Genomic DNA, 9,525 nt, shown 5'->3' on the forward strand with positions numbered 1-9,525 from the left:
TCTCGGTTTTATAAGGACTGTCAGAATGTTAAAATGCAACTAACAAGCCAGAACATATAAAAATGTTAGGGACTCATGTGAAAGAACCCCGAGATGAATACTGAAGAACTTAAGGGAGCATAAAACCCCAGTGAGACATCTGGACCATGGCTACTGACACTAATCATCGCAGCAGATGAGGGACATTCATTCATTCCAAAAAGACATTGTAAGCCCCAACCAGGGAGCAGGCACTGTGGGCCTCTGGGGATACTCTGGTGAACAAGTTATACTATGATAGAGGGCTCCTGCCCTTGGGGCATTTACGTATTAGCAGTGCATCCCAGGAGCAGACAGACAACCCAGGCAGAGGATAGATTCCTGAAGCTGGAAATGCAGGTATGGGCTGGGCCTGTCCCTGTGAGAAAAATGAGGAGCCATAGTAGGGTCTTAAATAAGGAGTAGCATCATCTGCTTTTTAAAAAGTAAATGAGCTTGATACGAACTGGGAGGAGAATTTGGGTAGAGCTGCCCAGAAGCAGAAACCCGCTCTCAGGAAGAGAAGCCTAAGAGATGGCGTTCTGCCCATTGATAGCTCCCATCTGACTGCTTTCAACAAAACTCCTGCAGAGAGTAAGCAGTGTTTCCTCCTGTTACTCATTGTTGGCAATTAGTGAGAAACCATCTTGCAAGGATCCAGGTTCACTTCCTTCTGCCTTCCTAGATCTGTTCCTAGTGTCTTGTGGTGTTTGCCCTATTCCTCCTGCCTCCAGCCTATCCAGACCCCTGAGGATTACCTATGCCCACCTCAGAACTGGGATTCCATGCCCTGAAAAACATTTACAGTAGTTCATGCAGGTTGTTTGGGGGTGGAGCTGACATTAGCACTTTTCCTTTGTCTGGTTGATGCTGAATGTGGGAGGAGGAAGTTATTCTGTGTCCCTGCAGGTCGCTGAGGCCATTACTGAAAGAGAAAACTTGGGGCAGGAGGTGGGGCTTGATACCTCTTAGGGAGATGAAGAGACACCAGGGCTGAGCAGAGGCTGCCCCCTAAGATACGGGGAGTCCTGTCATGCGGGAAGGATGCATTTGAAGATAGCGGGAGGCCTGTGGGACTGTGGCCTCAGATTATTTTGCTCAGAGTAACAGACGGTGTAATGTTGAAAAGAAGCCAGGCTTTGTCTGTGATGAGGACCAGCCTACGGGCGGGCCTGGCTCTGAGCAGCTGATTTGGCTCTCCTGGGTCCAAGAGCAGCCTGAAGAGTAGGCACAGGATGGCTGAGCCTGAGTAAGGAAGAGGCAGCTGAGGGTTGCCCTGCTGAGACAAAAACTGTCATCAATGGAGCAGGCCACCTAGAGGAGTGGGTGGAAAAATGTGACCTCAAGGGGGTCAAGCTGGTGAGGATGTCACCTGTGGCCTCAGGAGGTCAAACAACAACAATAGCAACAGCAACTGCCACCAGACCAGTAGTAGTAGTGGTGATAATAGTGAGACAAGCTGGGACCTGGGACCCTTTGCTGCACTGCTTACACCTGGACAAACGTCTCCCGGAGCAACAAAATACAGAGAAATTTTAAGGGACTAAAAACTGTGTGCATGCACAGTTGGGGCAAATTATGGACAACAAGGCACAAAAAGACATAACCCAACCCAACTCAACTGCCACTTCTGAAGAGCTGGGAGCAAAAACAGGGTGTCGGGAGCAAAAGCAGGGTCCTGCACATGCCCCCTGCACTCACCACCACCAGAGGGGGGTGCAGACCACCTAAGCCACCCCTCCGGTGTGACCCCTGGACACACCCCTACCCTCACCTCATATAAGGAACCAGCTCGCACTGCCCCCCTTTATGGAGCGAGAAGGGGAACCTGTTACTTGTTCTCGCTCCCTCCTGCTGCAGCAGGGGCCCCAGTAAAGCCTTGCCTGAATTTCTTGTCTTGCCCCTATTGATTGGGGGAAGGCCAAGAACCCTGTTCTGTATCAGACTTGGTGGCACCCAACGTGGGGCACTTGCCCCACGTTGTTCCAGGGAGAGGATCTGGGCACCTCCAGGACCACCGAATGCAGCTTCCCTGTGGGTGACAAGTGGCCACCTGAACCTCTTGTTTCAGCATCACCACATTTGGTAAGTCTGCCTTCCTGGCCCCTGGGGGCCTCGGTACCCTCATTCAGGCAACGCTTTCCCCTCCCCTTTGGCCCTTTCCCTCCTGAAATCTCTCTACTTCTCCTTTCTCCGTCCTCTCCTACTTCTGTCCTGTGCTTCCGAGAGAGTGGATGTTGGGCAGCTACAGCATCGCTCCTCCCAGCTTGTGAGACCTGCTCCCTCTGGCCGGCAGTGGCTCACCTTGACGGGTGACAAGCAGAGGTGGGAGAGGCTCGCCTCACACCGTGCCGACGCTGGCCCAGCAGGCTCTTCTTGATGGGAGATTTATGAACGATAGAGGTTCAAACCTCATACTGTGTGCTGGCTGGAAGTCCTATCGTCTCAGTATTCCCACCTTTCTTTTCTTGCTGTCTCTTTCTCTTTTTCAGTCTTTTCTGTTCCTCCTCCCTTTACTTCTCCATTGATCCTTATACCTGCATTCCCGTCCCCTTTATCCTGAAAACTTCTTGTTTGTGTCGTTAAGTTTTTGTCATTGGTGTCTTTGTTTCATGTAGTTTTGTCTGTCCAGCTGCTCCTGCAAGTCTCTGCTGAAACTGTGGGCACGATGGAGCATTTAAGCCTTGAGATACAAATATAGCCCACATTACCTGAGACTCCAGCCTTGGGTTACTTGGTGGGATTTTAAAGAGCGAAAAAGAAAAGAGAGGCGCTTGCATTTCTCTCTGCCTTTGCAATGTAGCTCTTCTGCCTGGGCTCTCAGGAGCTACCTGATCCATCTGTGGTCCCCCAGACTGAGGGAAAAAAGAGGGGCCTTTTTAAATTCAAGCGGGAAATCCATGAGGTCTCTGGTTCTGTCTGTCTGTATGTAAAAACTAACTTTTAAATGAGTTGTATTTAATTGGCTTAACAGAAAGTAAGCACTTAAATACATTCTCAGAAATAATTTTTTAAAAACTCACCAGAATACTTTTCAGGTTCATGTGATCTGGGAAATACTCAATATTGAATTAATATCTGGTATTAAAGCTAGCTTAAGTTTGTGGGTTTAATTAATACACACCTGTCTTTAGAGTCATCAACATTACATATAATACTTCTGCTGTACCTAGGGTTACTGGAAGTCAATAAGTGCACATTGTTATGAAATTTGCCAACAGGGAAAGTAACCTGATATGATTAAACTTTTAAGTAAATGTAACTGAGATGAGAGCTTTTTGGTAAACTCTATAGGAATAATTATGTTTTGGAAATGTCCATCTAAAACAGTCCCCCCAGATTTTGGTAACTTGAAACTAAATTAAGTTAAATGATAGGAATTCATTGAATATCCAGGCCATTTCAAATAAGAAAAGGGAAAAACTTAAACTCTACCATAACACTGCCTGGCCTTTATATAAGTTGGGGGATGGAGAAAAATGGTCTGAAATGGGTCTCTAAATTATAATACCATCTTGCAATTGGATTTTTACTGTATCAAGATGGGAAAATGGACTGAGGTTCCCTATGTTCAAGCCTTCATGATCCTTTACCAAAACCCTGCTCTGTGTAGCTCCTATAATCAAAAGCCTGCGGAATCAGAAAGCACTCCTGACATTTCAGACGATCCCCTTTTAACCTTCTCCAGCTCTCAGGGGGGAACCAAGTCTCCCCTTCTTTTCCGGAGCCACCTACTTCCCCAGATCCCTCTGACCGGTCCCAAACTCCACCTCCCTATGTCCCTTTATACCCTCTGTTACCCCAGAAAGAAGAGACTAGTCCCTCTGGGGTAACTTTTAGTGGAACTTCCTATCACCCAGGATCAGGAAAATATGGCCTCTTAGGCAAGTGGCAAACGGTGAAGGGACAATCAGAGTACACGTGCCCTTTTCTATAACCAATTTAGCCCAATGCAAACAGAGACTGGGCCGATTTTCTGAAGACCCTAGTAAGTTTGCTGGAGGGTTTCAGGCCCTAACTCTGACCTTTGATTTAACGTGGAAGGATGTCCAGAGAGTCGTATCCAGCTTGCCAGGGACCAACCCAAACATTGTGGTATGGGTGGGGAGGCGGTCCCAAATCAGGAGCCCTGCTGGAATTATAATTCCCAGGACGGAACAGAAACCAGGAAGCAAATGATCCAATGTGTATTAGAAGGGATGAGAAAGTATATCAAAAAGCCAGTTAACTATGAAAAGGTTAAAGGAGTGACCCAAGAAGGAAAGGAAAATCCAGCTCTCTTTCAGGGATCGCTTGTGGAGGCTTTTAGAAAATTTACTGATATTGATCCATCTACTCCCGAGGGCCAATCCCTACTTGGACAACATTTTATCAGCCAGTCTGCCCCTGGCAAAAGCTCCAAAAGTTACAATTAGGCACACAAACCCCGATGCCCAACTCCTAGAGGTGGCCTTCGGGGTATTTAATAATTGAGACCAAGCTGAGGAGGAACAGGGAACTCGGTGTGAGAACAGGCAGACCAGGGCTCCTGCTAAACCAATGGCCATGGCTGTCAGCCACGCCTTATGACCTCAGGGCAACCCAAGGGGGCCAAGGAAGTTTAACCATCCACCTGGAGACAAAACCAGCAAGGGGAAATGCTTCAAATGGAAGTCAACCGACCACTGGGCCCAAAACTGCCAAAAAGAGCCCCTGGTCCATGCCCAGTCTGCAAACGAACAGGTCACTGGAAATGGGACTGTCCCCAGTTCCGAAGGGGAAGGGAGGCTCCCGCTCCCGAGATGGCCATGCTAGACGACTGAGGAGGCCCAGGGACTCTGGCGGCTCCCCTTTGTGAGACATCTATCTCTATCGAGTAGCCCCAGGTGGTCCTTGACATGGCAGGTAAGAAAACCAATTTTATAATTGATACAGGAGCCACTTACTCTGTCTTGATCTCTCATGCTGGGTCTCTTTCCTCCAAAAGCTGTACAGTGACTGGTGTCGATGGAAAGCCTCACACCTCTTATTTTACTGGGCCTCTCACTTGCCAATTTGAACAGCATTTAATTTCACATGTCTTTTAAGTTGTGCCTGAGTGTCCTACCCCACTAGTGGAAAGAGACTTTCTAGGCTCCCTTGGAGCCATATTACCATTAGGAGGCGCCGAGCAGCCCCTTTTCTTGACTCTAAGACAAATCAGCTGGAAGAACAAAGCCCTATTCCCAGCCATATTCTACACACAGTAAACCCTGCAGTTTGGGACAAAGGAATCCCCAAGAAGGCTATCAGCGTCCAACCTGTAAAAATTAGCCTTAAGCCAGAAGTCACTTATCCTAACGTGACAGTATCCCATAAAGTTGAAGCAAAGAAGGGTTTGCAACCCCTCATAGATAAAGTCCTGAAGCGTGGCCTCTTAGTGCCCTGGTCTCTGTGCATGACCCCGAGTTTGCCAGTTGTTCAGCCAAATGGGGAATATCAAATGGTACAAGACCTCAGAGCAGTAAATGATGTAGGGATCCCTATACATCCCCTTATGGCTAATCCTTATATATTAGTCCAGATTCCTGGAGATGCCAAATGGTTTACTGTCCTTGACCTCAAGGATGGATTCTTTTGCATCACAGTTCATCCCTCATCTCAGTATCTGTGCCTTTGAGTAGACTAACCCCCACTCAGGCCAAATGCAACAATATACCTGGACAGTATTGCCTCAGGGGTTTCAGGACAGCCCACTTGTTTGCCCAGGCCCTAGGAAAAGAACTAAGGGAAATGCACCTAAAAGAAGGGGCTGTCCTACAGTATGTAGATGACATAGTAATATGTACCTCCACCGTGGAGGCCTCAGATCAGAATACCATTGAAGTCCTTAATTTCCTTGGGGCCCGGGGCTACAGGATCTCCCAGAAAAAAGCACAAATCTCAAAGCAACAAGTTAGGGCTTCCCTGGTGGCGCAGTGGTTGGGAATCTGCCTGCCAATGCAGGGGACACGGGTTCAAGCCCTGGTCTGGGAAGATCCCACATGCCGCAGAGCAACTAAGCCCATGAGCCACAACTACTGAGCCTGTGTGTCTGGAGCCTGTGCTCTGCAACGGGAGAGGCCACGACAGTGAGAGGCCCGCGCACCGCGATGAAGAGTGGCCCCCGCTCTCCGCAACTGGAGAAAGCCCTCGCACAGAAACGAAGACCCAACACAGTCAAAAGTAAATAAATAAACTTATAATAATAATAAAAAAGCAACAAGTTAAATATCTGGGATATATTATAAACCCTGGAAGTAGACAGTTATCTCCAGATAGAAAGCAAGCTATATTAGGCCTCAGTGTCCCAAAGACAAAAAAAAAAAAGAACAAAAACTTCATACTTTCTTAAGCATGGCAGGGTTTTGCAGAATTTGAATTCCAGGATTCTGACTAATGCCTAAGCCTCTGTATGAAGCCACGAAAGGCCCAGAAACAGAAGCATTACTTTGGGGAACAAGAAAAGGCTTTTAATAATATCAAACAGGCCCTCACCAGAGCTCCTGTTCTAGGTCTCCCCAGTTTAAAAAAAGCCATTTATCCTGTACAGAGCTGAAAATCAGGGGACAGCCCTGGGGGTCCTTGTACAAAAGCTAGGAGAAGTTCCTCGGCCTATAGGCTATTTTTCCAAACAACTAGATTCCATGGCCCAAAGCTGGCCTGGCTGCCTCCAAGTGGTAACTGCCACTGCTTTATCAGTGGAAGAAGCTGACAAGCTTACCTGTGGACAGCCACTGGACGTCCAGACCCCTCATCAAGGACAAGGGATTCTGGAGATTAAAGGCCACCATTGGTTAACTGGAGGCTGCCTTACTAAGTACTGGGCTTTACTCCTTGACTCCCCGGAGGTAACCTCAACGTGCCACATCCTTAACCCGGCTACACTGATGCCCACTGAAAGCCCAAAGCTAACACATTCCTGCCTCGAAAACCGTGACCAGGTTTGTGCCTGTAGGCCTGATTTAACAGACCAGGCCGTAGAAAACCCTGAGGGAGAATGGTTTACTAACGGCAGTAGTTTTGTTAAAGACGAGTCAGGAGGGCAGATTATGCTATTGTGAGCGCTCATAGTGTTGTAGAAGCAAAACCTTTGCTCCCTAACAAGCCCAGAGGGCTGAGCTAATAGCCCTAACTTGAGCCTTAACGTGAGGGAAAGAAAAAAGTATAAATATGTACACATATCAAAATATGCCTGCCTTGTTTTACACGCCCATGGTATCTGGAAAGAAAGAGGACTCCCTGTAAAATACGGGGCTGAGATTTTACATCTCACAGAAACGGTTCAAAAACCAAAACACATCTAGATTCCCTGGCCAAGGTGGTACCTGACAAACAACTGACCCTCGATTATCTACTGGCAGAACAAGGAGGGGTCTGTGCAATTGCCAGTACTTCTTGTTGCACACACATCAACACCTCTTCCCAGGTAGAAACCAACATTGAGAAAATTCGACAAGCCACCTGGCTTCAGTGGTCAATTAACCACCAATCCTTGCTATTCAACATGGGCGGGGAAATTGAAAACTGGTTCTCTAGTTGGTTCTCTTCGATCCCACAGGGTATAAAAAACTTTCTGGCAGGAGGTTTTCATTTTCTCATAATCCTTTTCAGTCATGCTGATTTATGCTATATTTCACCCAGTGCTCCGTTGTCTTCCCTACTGGTGTAAACCTGTGACTAAGACTTTTCAGTCCAACAAGGAGACCTGGGACCACTAGGTCCAGACCTTCCATTCTAAAAATAGAGAATCATGTTAAACTTTAACCCTGAGATTAACAAAAATATACACCCAAGCAGAATGGCTTCTTGGCAGGGGTGACATCACCTCCCCTGTCTGGTCAACAGTTAAGGAAGCTCCCCCAACGTTACCCTGGTTCCTTCCCTTTCTAGGCCCTTTAATGGCTGCTGGTGTTCTCCTTTTTAGCCCTTGTTTAACCTTTAGGTTAAGTTTGTGTCTTCTAGGCTCCAACAGTTTGAAGTAAAGCTTGTGATGGTTCAAGAAATTCAACCCATATCGGCGCAAAGTGGCCCAGGTCCCTACAGGTCCTTGGAACAGTCAGCGAGGGACTTCTACACCTCTAGGGTAGGCTAGGGTCTGCGGCCCCTGTCCAGCAGGAAGAAGTTTCAGAAGAAGAGATCTTCAGCTCGTTACCCCTTAAGAGTAAGGGTGTAGTGTCTCTCGGGGGGAATGAGATAGGCTGGGACCCGGGACATTTTGCTGCAGTGCTTACACCTGGACAGACATCTCCTTGAGCAACAAAATACGAAGAAACTATAAGGGACTAAAAATAACTGCATGCATGTGCAGTTGGGGCAAATTATGGACAAAAGATACAAAAAGACAAAAAAGAAAACAAAAAACAGCCCAACTGCCAGTTCTGAAGAGCTGGGAGCAAAAACAGGGTGTTGGGAGCAAAAGCAGAGTACTGCACATGCCCCCTGCACTCACCACCACCAAACGGGTGGGCAAAACACCTAAGCCACCCCTCCGGCCTGACCCCTGGACACACCCCACCCTCACCCCACATAGAACCAGCTCGCCCCCAATCAGGCAGTGAGCAAGGGAACCTGTTACTAGTTTTCGCTGCCCCCTGCTGCAGCAGGGGCCCCAATAAAGCCTTGCCTGAATTTCTTGTCTGGCCTCTAGTCAATTTCTATTGATTAGGGAAGGCTAAGAACCCTGGTTGGTATCAATAATAACAACAGCACTGCTGTTAGTGATGATGGTACAAAGGTATTACCTTGCTTATTCTGCTCTTGAAAGCATACTGTTTGCTTCATATGCGTTAGCTCGTTCAATAGTCAAATAACCCAAGACACAAGTTGTTTATTCTTGTTTATAAAGGAAACTGAGGTTCAGAGAGGCTAAGGAATTTGCTCAAGGTACATGACGTGATACAACACTAAGACTATGAGAAGTTCAGGTATATTGTAATCTAGAGCCACCACTGAAAAATTATGGAAAGAAGTATATCTAAAAAGCTAACAGATAAATTAAAATGAACTCTTAAGAACATTTTTAATCCAAAAAGAAGGCAAGAAAGAAGAAAGGAACAAGAAGGGGGGGAGGGACAAACAAAACACGTAGTATGATGGTAGACCTAAAGTTCAATCATATAAATGAAAGGCAGAAAGTGTCCAGTGGATTAAAAAAAAAAGCAAGGCCAAACTATATGTTCTATAAGAATCATGCTTTTAATGTAAAGACAGATGGAAAAGTAAGTGGATGGAAAAAATATTTCATAACTGGTAAACATAAGAAGCTTGGAGGGTACTATTACTATCAGATAAAGCAGACTTCAAGACAGAGTATTACTAAAGGGTGATCATAATGGGGTTAATTTGGGGAGACAAACATGTATGTGCCTAGTAACAGAGCTTCCAAATAGACAAAGCAAAAATGGACACATTTAAAGAAAGACAAGACAAACCCACAAGCACAGTTGAAGATTTTAACATCTTCTCTCAGCAATTGATAGAACTAGACAAAAATTCAATCAAGATATA

Source organism: Mesoplodon densirostris, chromosome 19 (assembly GCF_025265405.1).
Source record: "Mesoplodon densirostris isolate mMesDen1 chromosome 19, mMesDen1 primary haplotype, whole genome shotgun sequence".
Taxonomy (NCBI): Eukaryota; Metazoa; Chordata; class Mammalia; order Artiodactyla; family Ziphiidae; genus Mesoplodon; species Mesoplodon densirostris.